This window comes from Mobula birostris, chromosome 2 (genome assembly GCF_030028105.1).
Source record: "Mobula birostris isolate sMobBir1 chromosome 2, sMobBir1.hap1, whole genome shotgun sequence".
NCBI lineage: Eukaryota > Metazoa > Chordata > Chondrichthyes > Myliobatiformes > Myliobatidae > Mobula > Mobula birostris.
In genome coordinates, this window is record NC_092371.1 from 74,193,806 (window position 1) to 74,213,854 (window position 20,049).

The 20,049-nt window shown below is 44.3% G+C and overlaps 1 protein-coding gene across 8 annotated transcripts in view; it reads right to left on the bottom strand.

Annotated features, from left to right (window-relative positions):
- The window catches only part of zhx3b (zinc fingers and homeoboxes 3b), a 128,511-nt gene that overhangs the window by 56,628 nt on the left and 51,834 nt on the right, over positions 1-20,049 (bottom strand). Inside the window, exon 2 of one of the 8 annotated variants that reach the window (XM_072243011.1) lies at positions 2,316-2,414. The exons of the other annotated variants lie outside the window; for them this stretch is intronic. The gene's annotated coding sequence lies outside the window, so the exon portion shown is untranslated. The remainder of the gene's footprint in view (positions 1-2,315; positions 2,415-20,049) is intronic. 8 annotated transcript variants of the gene reach the window in all.

Consider the following 20,049-nt stretch of genomic DNA (forward strand, 5'->3'; position numbering starts at 1 on the left):
GGATCAACTGGTCCGTATCCACTACATTTTGTAGGATTTTCCACTCAAGGGTATTAGTGTTCCCATGCCAGGCTGTGATGCAGTCAGGCAATATACTCTCCACCACACGCCCATTGAAGTTTGTCAAAGTATCCCATGTCTTGCTGAATCTTCGCAAACTTCTAATGACAGGCGCTGCTGTGCTTTCTTTGTGAAACCTCAGTAACACACACACACACATGCACAGCGGAACACACACTACAAAGAGGAGGGTGCCCTCCTCCCTGCCTATCACCTCCTTCTAGTCCCCTTCCTCTTTCCCTTTCTCCCATGGTCCACTCTCCTCTCCTATCAGATTCTTTCTTCTCCAGCTCTTTACCATTACTTCCTATCACCTCCCATTTCTCACTTCAATCCCTCCTCCTCCACCCACACACCTACCTTCCCCTTCCACCTGCCAGCTTGCGACCTTGTACTCCTTCCCCACCCCGACATTCTTCTTTGCCCTCCTTTCTTGTCCTAATGAAGGGTCTTAGCACAACTCTTCATTCTCTCAATGGACGCCGCCTGGCCTGCTGAGCTCCTCCAGCATTTTGTATGGGTTGCTCTGGATTTCCAGCATCTACAGAATCACTCTTGTTTACCACAAGCAGATTTTTTTTTTCCCACAGCGCCCTTTCTGACAGGGAACAATTGCACAGCAAACTCCCAGATAGTGATCAGTTAGGACACAGCGGCCAATTATTTCTGCTACGTTCAGGCATTCTGTGACTAGTGGCTGGCACTCCAGCTGTTATCATCTACCTCAGAGCGGAAATGAACCTCACAGCCTCTCATCTGTGTACTTCACAGCTGCACCGACTCGTGGTCACAGTTGATGGGTGGAGGGGGTGGTGCAGAAGACAGTCCCTCCATTTCACACTTAGCATAGTGAATTATTTTAAACTCTACACTAAATACCTTGTGGAAATTTAAAATTCAAATATCAAAATCGCTTATTGTCATTCTTCAGTACGAATGTAAAGAGGAACGTAATGATTGTAATTGCGGATCTGATGCAGCAGTAAAAAATCACAATAAGGAACACAATAACAAAAAAACATAATAAATACACTGTAAATATAAAAGCAATCCTATAAAACACAATGTACAAAAGCCTTACGTCCCACTCCACCAGATTCAGAAACAGTTATTACCCTTCAGCCATCAAGCACCTGAACCCGGGTGGATAACTTCACTCACCTGAATTCTGAACTGATTCCACAGCCTACAGACCCACTTTCAAGAAATCTACAACTCATGCTCTCAGTACTAATTATATATTTATTAAAATTACTACTCTTTTTTTTGTATTTGCACAGTTTGTCTTCTTTTGCACAATGATTGTTTGTCTTTGTGTGTAGTTTTACATTGATTCTATTGTATTTCTTCGTTCTACTGTGAACACCCACAAGAAAATGAATCTCAGGGTAGTAAATGGTGATATATACGTACTTCTATAACAAATCTACTCTGAATTTTGAACTGTTTGAATGTGGCCATATATGTGTAAGATTTGCTTATATACACAGACTAATTGTATGTGCATAAAGTGATGGGGGGCCAGGAGTGGTTGATGTGGACGCAGTGGGGTGGTGGTGGTGTTGGGTTAATGGGTGGAGACGCTGATCAGCCTGATGGCATGGGGGGAAGTTACTGTTTTTGAGTCTGGTGTTCCTGGTGTGCACGCTACGTAGCCTCCTTCCTGACGAAAGTGGGACAAACAGTCTATGAGCAGGGTGGGCGGGACCTTTCACGCTATTGCTAGCCTTTTCCCGGCACTTCTCTGTATATATGTCCTTGATGCCGATAGGCTGGTGCCCATGATGCATAGGGCAGTTTTGACTACCCTTTGCTGAGCCTGCCTTTTGAAAAATCAAAGTTAAAAATAAGTAGGGTGGTGTCCTCAATGAGAAAGTACACCAGCTTCACAGATTCAGCCCAAGCACTTGTCTTCGCATTCCTGATACAGCCTGGTGAACCAGTCAATGGACATTGAACCCATGAACACTACCTCACTACTTCTTTATTTCTATTTTGCACTACTTATTTAATTTAACACACACACTTACTTTCTGTAATTCAAATTTTTATATTATCATGTATTGCATTGTACTGCTGCCACAAAGTCAACAGATTTCACAACATATGCCAGTGATATTAAACCTTATTCGGATTCTGACGTGGTCAAGATGTTCAGTTGTTGTTCAGACCAAACATCAGAATGGGAAAGAAATGTGATCTAAGTGACTTTGACTGGGGATGATTGTTGGCGCCAGATGGGGTGGTTTGAGTACCTTAGAAAATGCTGATCTCCTTGGATTTTCATGCACATCAGTGTCTAGAGCTTACGGAGAATGGTGCGGAAAACGGAAGCCATCCAGTGAGCGGCAGTTCTGTGGGTGAAACAGCTTGGTAAGGAGGGAGGTCAGAGCACAATGACTAAACTGGTTCAAGCTTATAGGTGGGTGAAAGTAACTCAAACAACCAATTGTTACAACTAATAAAGTAGCCACTGAGTGCACCTTTAAGTATAAACACATTACTTTCTCTGTATGTGTATTTTTATTACACTCTATTGGACAACAGAGTCGCTTGGTGTGCCTGCTACTTAGCAATGAAAAGTTTGCAGAGACATTATAGCAACAACCTAAAGCCTCAATATGTAGTTAGTACATTGCTTTGTGAATAACCCATTTTCATTAGTTGTACAGTATATTGTCTGTCTCAATCCATCCTACAGACAATACATGATGTAGAATCATAGTCATAGAAAAGTACAGCACAGGAACAGGCCCTTCCACCCATCTAGTCTATGCCAAACCATTTAAACTGTCTACACCCATCGACCTGCACTATGACCAAAGCCCTCCAGACCCCTACCACCCACGTATCTATCCAAACTTGGCTTAAACATTGAAATTGAGCTCGCATGCACCACTTGTGCCGGCAGCTCATTCCACACTCTCCGACCCTCTGGGGAACATAGTAGCCAATAGCTGTGCAGCAAGTTCCCACAACATAGATGTGAAAATGACCACAGAATCTACTCTGCTGTCTTTAAGCTGGCCCACCCTTTCTATCAGTTACTGCTTCTAGTCCCTCTCATCTCAGATCTCTCTCTTGTTCCCCCCACAACCCCACCCCTTTCCCTCTTGTATAATTTATTTTACAAACGTTTGAATATTTCTAACAACTTTCTGTAGTGTCTAAGCCAGTACTCGATGGAGTTCAGGTGGGGGTGGGGGGGCATTTCATTGAAGCCTACTGAATACTGAAAGGCCTAGACAGTGTGCACATGGAGATGACAGTTTCATTCGTAGGAGAGTCTAGGATCTGATGGCACTGGGGCCCGAGTCACCCCAACCACAAACTGTTCCAGCTGCTACCATTCAGGAAACGGTACCGCAGCATAAAAGCCAGGACCAACAGGCTCCGGGACAGCTTCTTCCACCAGGCCATCAGACTGACTAATTCATGCTGATACAACTGTATTTCTATGTAATATTGACTGTCCTGTTGTACATACTATTTATTATAAATTACTATAAATTGCACATTTAGACAGAGACGTAAAGATTTTTACTCCTCATGTATATGAACGATGTAAGTAATAAAGTCAATTCAATTCAGACTAAAGGGATGTTCCTTTATAACTGAGATGAGGAAGAATTTCTTCAGCCTGTGGGTGGCAAATGTGTGGAATCTGTTGCCAGAGAGGGTAGTGAATGCCAAGTCATTGTGTGTATTTGAAGCAGGAGTTGATGGTTTATTGATAGGTTAAGGGGATTAGGGGAGAATGGGGTTTAAAAAAAACAGCCAAGGTTGAAAGGTGAAATACAATGGGCCAAATGGCCTAATTCTGCTCCTTGCAGTCTTAAACAGTCTTCAGCTTGAACGTTTTCACTCAGTTTCTCTCTCCACAGTGCTGCCTGCCCCGTTGGGTAATTTTCAGTACTTTCTGCTTCTGTTGAAGGTTTTCAGCACATTGCAGATTTCTCGACGTGTTTTCCCAGCTGAAGGGTGAGTATGAGCCAGCACACCGGCGATCACTCCTCTGCACCTCTTCACAGCGGTGACACAGGAGGTTTTAGGCGCACTCAAGAAAGCAGATGGTGTCGCCTCAAGAAAGCAACACCTCTAATCTGCAGCACACCCTCAGCGCAGTCCAAATTTTCGCACTTAAAACCAAGTGGGGCCCGAGTTTTAGAATCTGCTGACTCAAAGAGGTGAGAATACGTTCAAATGAATGCAAAAGCCAGAAAATCAGAAAACCATCCCATCTCTCGTTCCTCCTCCTTTAACATCTGATATTCACATTTATAACCCAAAATACTGAAAGGAAAGAAAAGCAAAAGATATGGGGGGGGGGGGAGAAAAATAGTTTTATAAGTAGATGGAGCTGCATGTTGGGATCTGCAAAGTCTGGCTAAAAATGAGGACCAAACTGCAGCACAGGACCTCGTGTGCTTGGCAGCAAAGGCAGCCTAGCAACCCCCCACAGCTACGGTCTAGCCACTTCTCATTGGAGGTCAAGCAAGCAGATAATGGGAGGAGAGGGCAGCTCAGAGAAGGTCTCCATCCTCCAAATGCAAAGCAAGACAGGCAGCATTTGTGGAGAGAGAAATGGAGCTAGAAGATCATGTTGAAAACTTGTAAGGCCAAGGTCAGAGTATATATATATATATATATATATATGTCACTGCATACAACCCTGATATTCATTTTCCTGTGGTCATTCTCAGCAAACCTATGGAATAATAACTATAACAGGATCAATGAAAGATCAACCAGAGTGCAGAATGCAATAAACTGTGCAGATGCAAATATAAATAAATAGCAAAAAATAAAGCACTACCTTTTGTAGGATTTTCCCTTCAAAGGCATTGGTGTTTCCATATCATGACATAAAGGAGCAGAATTAGGCCATTTGGCCCATCATGTCTGCTCCACCATTCAACCAGGGTTGATTACTTTCCCCCAACACCAATCCCAATCTCCCACCTTCTCCCTGTAACCCTTAACCCTTAACCTATTATGTTCACAATTATGAAAGTCCAAGTGAATGATCCATCATGGCTTCCTCCTGAGATTCTTGCCAGAGCAGCCAGTCTTTAGCCAATTTGATTCGGTCCACATGCCACAGAGAATCACAGCACAGGAGCGGGCCTATGGCACATTACATCCACGCAAACCTTTTTTTGCTCATCTCCACCAATCCCATTTGCACACCTTGGGCTCAAAAGTTAGGGCACCCCAATTGCAGAACAGTTAGCACAACGCAATTACAGCCAGGGAAGTCAGAGTTCAGAGTTCAATTCTGGTGTCCTCTGTAAGAAAGTTTGCACGTTCTTCCCACGAGCACATGGGTTTCCTTTGGGTGATCCAGCTTCCACCCACAGTCCAAAGACGTACAGGTTGGTAGGTTAATTGGTCATTGTAAATTGTTCTGTGACTAGGCTAGAGTTAAATCAGCAGGTTGCTAGGCAGCACGGCTCAGTGGGCCAGAAGGGCTTATTGCATGCTCTATCTCTAAAGAAAATAAAACAAAACAGTTACTTCCCCCAGATCATCAGGATGAACAACACCTCCAACCATTAACCTATCCCACCACCACTACACCCAAGTCAGTTAGTTCCCTCCTTTGCACCCTTCATCCCCCCCGTTTAACTGTCACTTTACCCTCACATTTCACACGTCACTGTCCTACTGTGTTTTCATGTGCCCTGCTGCTACCAAGAGAAGAGTCACTTTGTCACTTTATCATTGCCTGTCAGTCACCTTATGTACAGATATTCTTGCACCTATCGTGTTTTTTCCATTGTGTTCTTTACGCTTATTGCGTTATTTTTTGTGTGCTGCATCAAATCCGGAATAACAATCATTTCATTCTCCTGTAATTTGGTGACCAAAACTGCACACAATACTCCAAATTAGGCTTCACCAACGTCTTATACAACTTCAACAGAACATCCCATCTCCTGTACTCAATACATTAAATCTTGAATGTTAGGACTGTGTCCTTCTATGCCTTGTGAGTGGCTGAAATGTCTACATGCAGCAAGGTAAATTGTGGACCTTCTTCCACCGATGACACCGGAGACCTGTGCTCCACAGCCAGTTGCACCTCTAGCCAAGCTTTGTCAGTACAATTCCAAAACTGGCATCTATGAGACAATGAGGAAAGTTCCCAGGAACGTCCTGCTCACAAAACACAGGTCAAATCTGACCTAGCTAATTAGGGAAAGTACAGCTACTTACTGAAAACCCCAAAAACAAAACTGCAGCTGTTGAAAAAAAGAGGGGGATGTACTCAGGAGGCAGGACAGCTCTTGCGGCAGCAGAAGATTCCAGATTCAGATTTACTTATCAAATATACATCGAAAAACATACAGTGAAATGCATTGTTTCCATTAGTAACCAACACATCCGAGGGTGTGCTGGGGGCAGCCCACAAGTACCGCAACATATTCCGGCGCCAACATAGTATGTCCACGATGCTTAACAGAACAACAACAAGCTCCTCTGCCATCTTCCCACGCTCACACACCGACAGGCCTCCAACACCAGTCCTCCAGTCTTTGGCCCCAAACTCTCAAACGCAGAGCCTCTAACCTCCGGCCACTCCAGGAACTCTACTTGTGGCATTTCCAGGGCCCAAAGCGCTGTTATTTATCTATTTTTTTTTACTTAGGAATACACCATGGAGTAGGCTGCTCCCAGCCTTCCAGCCATGCCACACCAGCAATCCCACAACCCGAACCTAATCACAGGACAATTAGGTTAACCCAAACCTAATCACGGGGCAATTCCACAATGACTAATTAGCCTACCCGGCACAGCTTTGGACGGTGGGAGGCAACCAGAGCACCTGGGGAAACCCACACATTCCACAAGATCATAGACTCCTTACGGAGGACAATGGGATTGAACTCTGAAACCTTGCGCTGTAATAGCATCACGCTAACTTCTACACTACCGTGGCGCCACTACCATCCATCCCACAATCCCTTTGCCCTACTATCGTCAGAAAGGAGATGCAGGAGCATCAGGACTAGGACTGTCAGACTGGGGGATAGCTTCTACCTTCAGTCTGTGAGTCTAGTGAACGGCTTGCCACATCGAGGCATCGTCACTAGGACAGCGAGCTTGTTTGCTGTACTGTTTACCTGTGCTGGGCTTTGAATTATATTTTATTCACTTACTTGTGGTAACATTTTGTTTCATATGCTGTGTATGAGGTATGTTTTGTGGGTGCACCGTGGCTCCAATAAGCTTGAACTTCAGTTAACATTTCAGGTTTCTTCACCTGGTTAAAACCTAATTTATTCATAATCGGCAAGGGAGCGACAGAAGGTAGCATTAACTCTGTTATCGAGTGGCACTTGCTCACCAATAACATAATGGCCAGTGCCCAGTTTGGGTTTTGCTGGAAACACTGACTGGAATGTGGTCGCAAAGTCAAAAACATGGACTCAGTAGCCAAACTCCAGAGATGACATCAAAAAATGAAGCATCAAGTGTGACATTTTTCCATGTCCTGCGGGTCAGAAGGTCAGGACACAAGAGATCCAAGGCTATTTTGATCCAAAATTGGCTTAGTGATAGGAGACAGAGAGCAGTAGTAGCAGGATATTTCTCTGATTGTACGCTGTGGAGGGAATTGTGCCGGCATTTCAAAAGTTCAGAAAAGTTCAAAGTGAATTTACTATCAAAGTACAGTACTGCGTGAAAGTCATAGGCACATGTATGGATCTCGTATGTGCAGACCGCTGTCCCCCGTATGGTAGTGTTTAGCATAACACTTTACAAGGGTTCAATTCCCTTTGCTGCCTGTAAGGAGTATGTACATTCTCCCTGCAACCGCATGGGTTTCCTCCGGGTGCCCTGGTTCCCCATCACCCCCCACAGTCCAAAGATGTACCGGCTGGTAGGGTAACTGGTCATTGTACGTTGTCCCCCGATCAGGCTAGCATTACATCGGGGAAATTGCTGGGCAGCGTGACTCGAAGGACCAGAAGTGCCTACTCTGCACATTTGACATAGCTGGTGGGGGGGGGAGAAACGGGGACTTTTTTCCAGATGTTCCTCTGTGCTTTCACGTCCCTCTCCATCAAATCAGAATTGTCCACGGCCCCTATTTAGCAGATACGATACCATTTTTCACCGGAAGGCTGCGCACACGCGGCGCGCTGCTTCTCTCTCCTCCCGCCTTCTGCCTTGCTATTATAATTCTATTAAACAGTTCCTTAGTACGTTAAGTTGTACTCTTGACCTCACAATCTACTGTTGGATCCTGATAGTTTTATGATTAGAAGATTCTTCAGAAATCAAGAATGAAGCACAAAACCTCTTGATTACAATCAGTTTATTAAGTGCTACAAGAGCAGAAACAAACAGGAAAGAGAAGCCAAGAGGACCAAAGGAAAAGGCAGTCATGTTGTCCCACAATCAGACTAAAGATAACACGAATTCCAGTTACAACAAATAACATATGGACAATGTCAAATAGAAGTCGTGTGACACCTGCTACTAAGAAGCTTCTAGAACATGGTTTCCAACATTTTTTATGCCATGAACCGCTACCGCTAATTAAAGGGTCCATAAACCTCAGGGTGGGAACCCCTGTTCTAGAAAAATTTAGGAACTGCGCTGAAATTACTGGAAAATTTACTGAACTATTATAGGTGTAATATCCTGGTTAAGATCTCTACTGTGATGCCATAGGATATTTTATTTAGTAGCTTTCTGTAAAAGCTGTGTATCCTGCTGGTAAAACGTTTTGGTTTTGGCTAAAGATAAGGGGCTATGATATTCAAATTAGGAATACCAGGTCAGCCAGTCAGAATCGTGGAATTGGGAGAAGGTACTAGAGACAGCTGGATAGAGAGAGATTTGTGACAGACACTGGTGGGGTTTGTGGTCTTTTGGCAAGAGATATGAAGAGAAGATCCAGAGATACAGCCATAGGATTCAATCCGACGGGAGGGCACGATTGCAAGTACTTCGCAAGAGGAAGGATTCCAAGATGGTGATAGGTGATGAGAATTCAGTACCTTGAGTAATGGGTACATTCAGCTTTTAGAAGATACAAGCTCCAATGGTCATGTGCACCTTTAGAGTGGCTTAACTGTAATAAGCCCTTTTATTTTTGATTTCTTTTTTATCTCTTAACTGTTTGATAAAACTGAAATGAGTAAATATACTTTCTTTATAATTTTATGTGGTATACTATCTTTTATTTCTTGCCGAATGATAACTGTGTATGGCCAGTATTTACACAGCATTCGCTCAATCGAAGTTCCTTTACTTAGAACATCCCAACCTTATTAAGAGGTGCAGTCGACGTTTCAGGCCGAGACCCTTCGTCAGGACTAACTGAAGGAAGAGTGAGTAAGGGATTTGAAAATTGGAGGGAGAGGGGGAGATCCAAAATGATAGGAGAAGACAGGAGGGGGAGGAATGGAGCCAAGAGCTGGACAGGTGATAGGCAAAAGGGATAAGAGAGGATCATGGGACAGGAGGTCCGGGAAGAAAGACAAGGTTGGGGGGGGGGGGGAACCAGAGGATGGGCAAGGGGTATATTCAGAGGGACAGAGGGAGAAAAAGGAGAGTGAGAGAAAGAATATGTGTATAAAAATAAGTAACAGATGGGGTACGAGGGGGCGGTGGGGCATTAGCGGAAGTTAGAGAAGTCGATGTTCATGCCATCAGGTTGGAGGCTACCCAGACGGAATATAAGGTGTTGTTCCTCCAACCTGAGTGTGGCTTCATCTTTACAGTAGAGGAGGCCGTGGATAGACATGTCAGAATGGGAATGGGATGTGGAATTAAAATGTGTGGCCACTGGGAGATCCTGCTTTCCCTGGTGGACAGAGCATAGATATTCAGCAAAGCAGTCTCCCAGTCTGTGTCGGGTCTCGCCAATATATAAAAGGCCACATCGGGAGCACCGGATGCAGTATATCACCCCAGCCGACTCACAGGTGAAGTGTTGCCTCACCTGGAAGGACTGTTTGGGGCCCTGAATGGTGGTAAGGGAGGAAGTGTAAGGGCATGTGTAGCACTTGTTCCGCTTACACGGATAAGTGCCAGGAGGGAGATAGGGAGATCAGTGGGGAGGGAAGGGGGGGACCAATGGACAAGGGAGGTGCGTAGGGAGCGATCCCTGCGGAATGCAGGGGGCGGGGGGAGGGAAAGATGTGCTTAGTGGTGGGATCCCGTTGGAGGTGGCGGAAGTTACGGAGAATAATATGTTGGACCCGGAGGCTGGTGGGGTGGTAGGTGAGGACCAGCGGAACCCTATTCCTAGTGGGGTGGCAGGAGGATGGAGTGAGAGCAGATGTATGTGAAATGGGGGAGATGCGTTTAAGAGCAGAGTTGATAGTGGAGGAAGGGAAGCCCCTTTCTTTAAAAAAGGAAGACATCTCCCTCGTCCTAGAATGAAAGGCCTCATCCTGAGAGCAGATGCGGCGGAGACGGAGGAATTGCAAGAAGGGGATGGCGTTTTTGCAAGAGACAGCGTGAGAAGAGGAATAGTCCAGATAGCTGTGAGAGTCAGTAGGCTTATAGTAGACATCAGTGGATAAGCTGTCTCCAAAGACAGAGACAGAAAGATCTAGAAAGGGGAGGGAGGTGTCGGAACACATTTTAATTCCACATCCCATTCCCATTCTGACATGTCTATCCACGGCCTCCTCTACTGTAAAGATGAAGCCACACTCAGGTTGGAGGAACAACACCTTATATTCCGTCTAGGTAGCCTCCAACCTGATGGCATGAACATCGACTTCTCTAACTTCCGCTAATGCCCCACCTCCCCCTCGTACCCCATCTGTTACTTATTTTTATACACACATTCTTTCTGTCACTCTCCTTTTTCTCCCTCAGTCCCTCTGAGTATACCCCTTGCCCATCCTCTGGGTCCCCCCCCACCCTGTCTTTCTTCCCGGACCTCCTGTCTCATGATCCTCTCTTATCCCTTTTGCTTATCACCTGTCCAGCTCTTGGCTCTATCCCTCCCCCTCCTGTCTTCTCCTATCATTTTGGATCTCCCCTTCCCCCTCCAACTTTCAAATCCCTTACTCACTATTCCTTCAGTTAGTCCTGACGAAGGGTCTCGGCCTGAAACGTCGACTGTACCTCTTCCTAGAGATGCTGCCTGGCCTGCTGTGTTCACCAGCAACTCTTATGTGTGTTGCTTGAATTTCCAGCATCTGCAGAATTCCTGTTGTTTCCCAACTTTATAGTTTGGTTGAACTGCAAATTATACTGACATAATCAAGCCACCCCATCAGACACCAACAATCATTCCACAGTCAAAGTCACTTAGATCACATTTCTTCTCCATTCTGATCTTCGGTCTGAACAACAACTGAGCTTCTTGACCATGTCTGCATGCTTTTACACACTGAGTTTCTGGCACGTGATTGGCTGATTAAATATTTGCACTAACGAGGTGTACAGGTGTACCTAATGAAGTTGCCACTGAATGTGTTTCAGTACACGTGACAATAATAAGCCAATCCCAATTCAAATTCCAGTGAGGCCAACCAATATTCTGAGTGAGCAACAAGTCATGGATAGTCAACCAGCGATTGGGAGTCAACCAAGCAGAGGATTCAACCACGACCTCAACACCAGGAAAGGGGCAGACACTGAACAGCAAAATTAATGTAACATCTGAGAAATAGAGTAGATCAATCTGGCCTTTGGAGACCAACAGTGAAAATATTTCAGGATGATTTTTTCAGAATGTGAACAAAGGTTACAGTAGCCATTTCCACCATTAGCATCTTTATGAAAATATCGTGTCCTGCCCCATCGTCAGAGTGAATGAAATTAAAAGTCATGGAACGAGCAGAAAGGAAATACTGAGAATTTCAAGTTGATTCAGCTGCAAGTTTAGAATGAAACCACAATAATGCATTAACAAGCTTTGCAGAATTTCCCTAACATGCCTGCATTCCCCTACCTGAACAATACACTCTTGGGTTTACACAACAATTCATATAGAAACCAAAAGGAAGATGCATACATTTGACAATGGGATTCATCCAAAATACATCTTTTTCAGCATCTCAGTTTTTGCTCTCATATCTGATTTCTAGTGTTTTTTGCTTTGTTAAAACTCTGCTCAAAACTATTGTAGAGAATCGTTTCTGGTCGGTTTATTGACTTATGAGTCAGCCAAGTAGGATGGTGTCCAAATCACTTTTTGTCTGAAATGAATGAATATTCCCTCACTGGAATATGCTTCTAACCCGTCGCAGATGGAGCCAGGATTCTTCAGTGGCGCCCTATCCATGCCAAAGTCAACAACTGGCACAGAAAAGGGCAGGAGAGAGTGAGCGATATACTGCATTTCTAGGCATTTGGTCCAGTGAAATTCGATAATCTCCCCCATCCCATTGTAACAGCAACAGCAGATGGGAGAAAAACCATTCATACTTTCAGCTTGCAACACAATACACACACTCTCCATTCAATGTAATCTGCTAGAAAAAGATGGAAACTCTATAATCTCAAAAATCCATCTCCAAGCTCTTCATCTAACCAGATTTGGCCAGTGTTGATCGCTGGGATCCTGATTAACGTCAGATGCAAGAGACTGCAGATGCTCTGCTTACAAAATGCCGGAGCAGCTCAGCAGGTCAGGCAGCATCCATAGAGAGGGATAAACAGGTGACGTTTCAGGCCTTCATCAGAACCTGCCAGCTTGTGCTCCTCCCCCTCCCCCACCTTCTAATTATGCCTTCATTCCACTGTGTGTTCCAATGTACACGTGATAAAGAAAGCTCATCTTAAATTAGCGAGAACATATTAGTCTGAGGGGAGATTTGATAAGAGTTTTACAAAATTACGAGGGGTATAGACGAGGTAAATGCAAGCAGTCTTTTTCCCCCACTGAGGTTTGGTCAAACTACAACTAGAGGTCAGGGAATAAGGGTGAAGGGTGAAAAGTTTAAGGGAAACATGAAGGGAAATTCTTCACTCAGAGGGTTGTGAGAGTGTGGAACGAGCTGCCAGCTCAAGTGGTGCATGTGAGCTCAATTTCAATGTTTAAGAGAACTTTGGATAGGTACATAGATGGTAGTGGTATGGAGGTTGATACGAGTAGGTGGTTTAAATATTTCTGCATGGACCAAAGGGCCTGTTTTTGTGCTGTACTTTTCTATGACTGTATCACTCAAGATTTGTTTATTCTTGTTATTTGTTATTAACTGTTATTAAACAGTCAAAACATCAACTGTTTATTCCCCTCCATTGATGCTGTCTGACCTGCTGAGTTCCTCCAGCATTTTGTGCGTGTTGCTATTGCAGTATGGCGTCAGTCTCACGCCAGGAAAGGCATCAGATCTAGCTGGAAGGAATTAGTCAATCTGCCACTTTCTGCCCACATTGACACCAACGTGTTTATCCTCAGACCTGCTCAGATTCAGATTCAGATTTATTTATCACACGTACATCAAAACACACAGTGAAACTTGCTTGCGTAAATAACCAGAACATCCAAGGATGGGCTGGGGGCAGCCCACACGTGTCATCCCATCATAGTCAAAAACAGCTTACTCAGCATACATTCAGTTAATAATTTACAGTAACTTCCACCTTGCCCTTAAATCCACTTGATCCATCTCTGATGCCTCCCTCACACTTCTCGTTCTCTCTGTCTCCATCTTTGGAGACTAAATGTCAACCACCATCTTTCATAAACCTACTGGTTCCCACTGTTATCTCGACTATATCTCTTCCCACCTTATCGCCTGTAAAAATGCCATGTCCTTTTCTCAATTTCATCACCTTTGCCACATCTGTTCCCAGAAAGTGACTTTCTGTTCCAGGACATCAGAGATGTCCTTCGTCTTTCAAGAAAGGGGTCTCCCTTCTCTACCATTTATGCTGTCCTCAGCCACACCTCCTCCATTTCCCAAACATCGGTGCTCACTCCACTAACAGTGATAGAGTACATCCTGTCCTCGCCTACCAACCCATCAGTCTGTGCAGCTTCTGTCATCTCTAAAGGGATCCTACCACAAAACCTATCTTTACTTCCCCCATTTTCCATGGGGATCGCTCCCTCTGTGATTCCCTTGTCCATTCCCCCACCCCCAACTGACCTCCCTCTCCCGGCACTTATCTCTGCAAGCAGCTTATGTGCTACATCTGCCCATACACCTCCTCCCTCACCTCCATTCAAGGCCCTAAACAGTCCTTCCAGGTGAGGCAACACTTCAGCTGCAAATCTGCTGGGTCGTCTATTGTGTCCAGTGCTCCTCCTCTACATTGCTAACACCAGACGCAAATTGAGGGACCACTATGTCAAGCACCTCCATCACAAAAGGAGCTTCCCGGTGGCCAAACATCTTAATTCTGATTCCCATTCCGACATGGTGGTCCACCACCAGGGTGGAAGAGCAACTTGTTAAATTCCATCTGGATAGCCTCCAAACTGATGCCATGAATATCGATTTCTCCTTCTGGTAAACAATTCCACCCACTCCTTCTCTGCCCTTTTACCTCTTCTCATCTGCCTATTACTTCCCCGAGTCCTTTCCTCCTTCCCTTTCTCCTATAGACTCCTCTCCTCTCCTCTCAGGTTCCTTCTTCTCCAGCCCTTGACTTGTTCTACCCACCTGGCTTCACCTATCACCTTCCAGCTGTCCTCCTTCCCCTCCCCTCACCTTGTTATTCCAGCATCGTCTCCCTTCCTTCTCAGTCCTGATGAAGGGTCTTGGCCTGAAATGTCCACTAGTTACTCATTTCCATAGATACTGCCTGACCTGCTGAGCTCCTCCAGCATTTTGTGTGTGTTACAGATAATAATTACAGTTTGTCAAGTAGTGGACTGGCCAAAATATAACCACTTATTATTTATTTCTAAAACTTCTGTTTATTTAAGATGTTTAAGGTGGTTAAGTGTCGTGTTATCAAGGTGCTATCAAACTATTCTTGACACTGGAACCAAAGTCAGCATTAGGTGAAAGGACTAGTTTTTACAGATCATCTCAACACAGAAAAAGATAGAGGTGTTTAGAGTCCTGGTGAAGGGTCTCGGCTGGAAACGTTGACTGTGTACTCTATTCCATAGATGTTGCCTGGCCTGCTGAGTTCCTCGAGCATTTTGTGTGTGTTATTCTAATCGGAGTCTCTTTTTCAGCTCATGAGTCAGTACAGGTTGTGCACCCTTTACCTGAAATCAAAAATTTGAATTTGTTTTGAGCATTGACATTTTGTCACAAATGGAAAATTCCACAATACGCTGGGAAGGTTGAACTGAAAATTGAAGGCAATTGTGAATATTCAGCAGGCTGGTTGCAGAAATTTAAGAAAAGGCATGGCCTTAAATTTTTAACGCGTCTGCTGTTTATGAAAATCTAGCACCAGAACAAGTCTATGATGCTGATTGTTTTTATACGTTAAGTAACAGCATTAAATTTTAAAATCCTGCTGATGAAAATCTAACACTAAAACAAGTCTACAATGTTGATTGTTCTTATACATTACACTTATCCTAAAATAAAGTAAAATCCAAATAGAGTATACTGTAACCTTTTAATCAAAGCACAGTATCGTAGGTGGAGACTGAAAGCCTGCCGTCGTTTGTTGTTGTTCAACAACTGATTCAGGTTTCTCCTGATGCTGCTGTGCTGCTCTTTTTACTCTGCACACATTATATTTTCATTACATTAATGGTATGTAATCATTTTTAATATTAAGTACTTACGAGTGACGAACAAGTGTAAGAGAAAGACTGCTTACTGGTAGCACATAAATTCAGAGTCAGAAATGATAGCAATCCCAAGCTATCTCATTATATATTCCAAAATATATAATGGGGAGGCGTGGTACTGTAGTAATTAGCACAATGCTTTACAATGCCAGCGACGCAGGTTCAATTCCCACCGCTGCCTGTAAGGAGTATGCACGTTCTCCCCATGACCGAGTGGGTTTCCTCCAGGTGCTCTGGTTTCCTCCCACAGTCCAAAGACATACCAGTTGTTAGGTTAATTGGTCATTGTAAATTGTCCTCTGATTAGGCAAGGGTTAAATAAGGCAGTGGGGGTGTTGTTGCTGAGCGGTACGGCTCGAAGGACTGGAAGAACCTACTCCACGCTGTATCTCAATAAATAAAATTTTAAAATCCGAAAAAAATATCCTGAATTCTATACACTTCCAGACCCAAGCAATTTGGATAAGGGGCACGCAAACTGTATCAGCCAAACTGACTATGATTTTGCAATCTTTTGGGAAGACTGCAAAAGAAATAGGTTACCTCAGTGGCACAATCCAACAAAAGCATACTAACTCAAAGGAGAACTACATAACCAGCTCCTTCAGACCGACTGACCACTAAACTGAAGCTAAACCCCATCAACCGCCTTCATGCCTGGAAGCACTTTTCCATTAGCAGTGGATATAAATACAGTAGCATTCATCCCTTTTTAGCAGAGATCAACGATCAACTTTATTTGCTATATACACTTACATGTTTTAGGGATTTGCTGTGGTGTGTTGGGGCAACATTCACAATGCTAAAGAATAAAGAATTATATAAAAGTTAGAGGTTAAAGGTAGATATATAATAAGCATAAATATCAGTATGTATTTACAATGTAAACAGTGGTTTAAAGTGTTTACAGTGAATTGCAGTGATAGAAGGGATGGGGGTCTAACTAGAATGGTTGATCAGGTTAACTGCCTGTGGGGGGAAAATAATTAAGACAGCATGAAGTTTTTGTTTTAATACCCTATAGCGCTGTGGAAGATGCAGTAAGGGAAGGGTTAAAGACAAAATTCAGGTAATAACAGCCCAGGGCAGTTATAGTCAAATGAAACATTTGAAGTGTGAAATGTCGACTGTACTCTTTTTCCATAAATGTTGCCTAGCCTGCTGAGTTCCTCCAGCACTTTGTGAGTGTTGCTTGGATTTGCAACACCTGCAGTCTTTCTCTTGTTTGTGATTTGAAGTGAGACTACTGGAGACACCTCTGTTGCCTACAGGTGAGACAGGCGGGAGTGACTGGCAGGGTGTAACCAAGCCAGACAAGTGAGGCTCCATAGTTAGACCTTTCTAGAAAGGTCTTCTTAAAACATATCAAGACACAAATGCTGGAGGAACTCAGCAGGTCAGGTAGCATAAATGGACAATCGATATTTTGGGCCGAGACCCTTTGCCATCAAGACTTCCAGGACATTTGGATTTCCAGCACCTGCAAACTTTTTCATGTTTCTTAAAACATAGCAGCCCTTTACACAGTAAAAGGTGCTAGAGACAGACAAGATGAGATGAACGGAAGGATGGAGACCACCTCAGTAAATATATTTAAGACAAAGTTGGAAAGGTTTTTGCATTGTAGGGGAATTAAGGGTTATGAGGAAAAGGTAGGTAGGTGGAGATGAGTCCACGGTCAGATCAGCCATGATCTTATTCAAAGGCGGACCAGGCTCGACAGGCCAGATGGCCTACTCCTGCTATTTCCTATGTTCTTATATATCTAAGGGACAATTGCTTTACTAACTTCACAGTGTCAGCTTGTTGTTTCTGTTGACTGTTACCATCTCTATTGTCAATGGCGACTGATCCTGCAAGAAAGGAATTTGAACATATACATTTTACCAAATGGTCAATATCAGTACCAATACACAGATTATTCTGTACAAATTTATTCTGTTTAAAAATAGCAGTCTTCTGTTGAGACTTCAGTACAGTGTGGGTGACAGGGCCCATGCTGTTCTCCTTGTGCACAAACAGAATAACAATCTGTAAGGGTGCAACTGTTCTGGGCCAAATTATCTTATTTTATTATTGGCAACGAGAGCACTTCCCAAAATGGAGCTTTCCAGAGGTCACATTCCAAGGAGGAAGAGGAAGGGGATTCGTACACAACTTGATTCAAATGATCTTCTGGACTGTATCTCATTGTCTGAGGGAATCATATAGTTGAGGACGTTTGCAGCACATTCAAACCCCGTGTGTTCATTTCAGCCGACAGAGTTATGCAGGCCAATCTTAGTTCTCAGTCCTGAACCCACAACCTTGTAGCTAATGGGACATCTTCTTCATGCTGCTTTTAAAAGGCAGCAATGGTTTCCATCTCCGCCACCCTCTCAGGCAGCTGGCTCCGTCGTCTCTCTCTTTGGCTGAGAAAGTAATTAATTCAAACTCGCTGTCTGTGGTCGCTGTCTGAGTCTTTCCAGTCCAATAAGTTTATTATTATTATTTTCTCTTTTAGAGATACAGCACTCTAACAGGCCCTTCACAGTACACTACAGTCGCAACAGGTTTAACAGGGCAGCGGCGGTTGTTACAGCACAGTAAAAAAAACCCCCGCTGCCAAATTACACCCATGTGAACAGTTAATGTACCTATAAACACAAGAAAATCTGCAGATACTGGAAACCCACACATTCAATGCTGGAGGAACTCAGCAGGTCAGGCAGCGTCCATGGAAAGGAATAAACAGTCGACATTTCGGGCCGAGACCCTTTTTCAGGACCGAGAAGAAAGGGGGAAGAAGCCAGAATTAAAAAGGTAGGGGGAGGGGATAGAGGCTGGCTGAAAGGTGCTAGGTGAAGCCAAGTGGGTGGCAAAGGTCAAGGGCTGGAGTAGAAGGAATCTGATAGGAGAGGATAGTGGACCGAGGGAGAAAGAAGAGAAGGAAAGGACCCAGAAGCAACTGATAAGCAGGTGAGAAGAGGCAAAACGTCAAGAGTGGGGAACAGAGGAAGGGAGGGGTAACCTGCAGGCTAGCAGAGGAAAGGAGCGCCTTCCATCTCCTTTGGTAGAGACATATCTCCATCCTGCCACCAAATATATGCATACACATATTTGTACATTGGGACTTGTGGGTAGCACCTTTCCTAATCTTGAAACTTCCCTAAAGATCCTCCCGGGAGGGGGGAGAAGATGGCGGCGCAATGGCAGCGCGTGCGGCCACTTTAGTGGTGATGTCTGTTATCTGTCAAGTAGGGGACCGTGCACAATTCTGATCTGATGGAGACAGACGTGAGAGTACGGAGGAACATCTGGAGAAACCTCTGAAATGCCCACTTCGCTGTCGCTGCCACTGCGTGGTAACCAGATCCGGAGCTGAAGGCCCCGAAATCCTCGGCTTTGCGTGTTTCAGCGGCCGGGGAGAGGTCGAAGGCGCTCAGCAGAGGATGGCGCTCGGGAGGCTGTATCGGAGAAGCTGGTTGGAAGCTCGACGTTTTCGGGCGGATGGACTCAGTGTCGGCTGTTTCCAAGGTATCGGCAAGTTGACGGTGCCTGGAGGTTTATGGCAGGGAGTTTCTCCCTTTTGCCGCCTGCTATCAGGGACTCGGGAGTCGGTCGACTCATAATTTTGAGACTTTTTTTTTAACTGTGCCCATGGTCTGTTCTTCATCAAATTATGGTATTGCTTTGCACTGCTGTAACTATATGTTATAATTATGTGGTTCTGTCAGTGTTAGTCTTTGGTTTGTCCTGTTTTCTCTGATATCACTCCGGAGAAACATTGTATCATTTCTTAATGCATGTACGCATTCCTAAATGACAATAAAAGAGGACTGTGTGTTCTCATAATCTATATAAAAAAATCTGAAAAAAAGTGCTCTACAGTCCTTTTATTACTTGTCCTGTCATTATTACACTCTACATGGGAGCTAAATGACACAGGAACAAACTCCTGCCATCAACACTGAGAGTTACATTCTGAGTGGGGGGATCTCATTGAAACCTACCGTATGTTGAAAAGACTAGATAGGGTGGATGTGGAGAGGATGTTTCCTATGGTGGGGGTATCCAGAACTAGAGGGCACAGCCTCAAAATTGAGGGGCGACCTTTTAGAACAGAGATAAGGAGGAAATTTTTAGCCAGAGAGTGGTGAATCTGTGGAATGCTCTGCCACAGACTGCGGTGGAAGCCAAGTCCATGGGTATATTTAAGGCGGAAGTTGATAGTTTCCCAATTGGTCAGGGCATCAAAGGATATGACAAGAAAGTAGGTGTATGGGATTGAGTGGGATCCAGGATCAGTCATGGTGGAA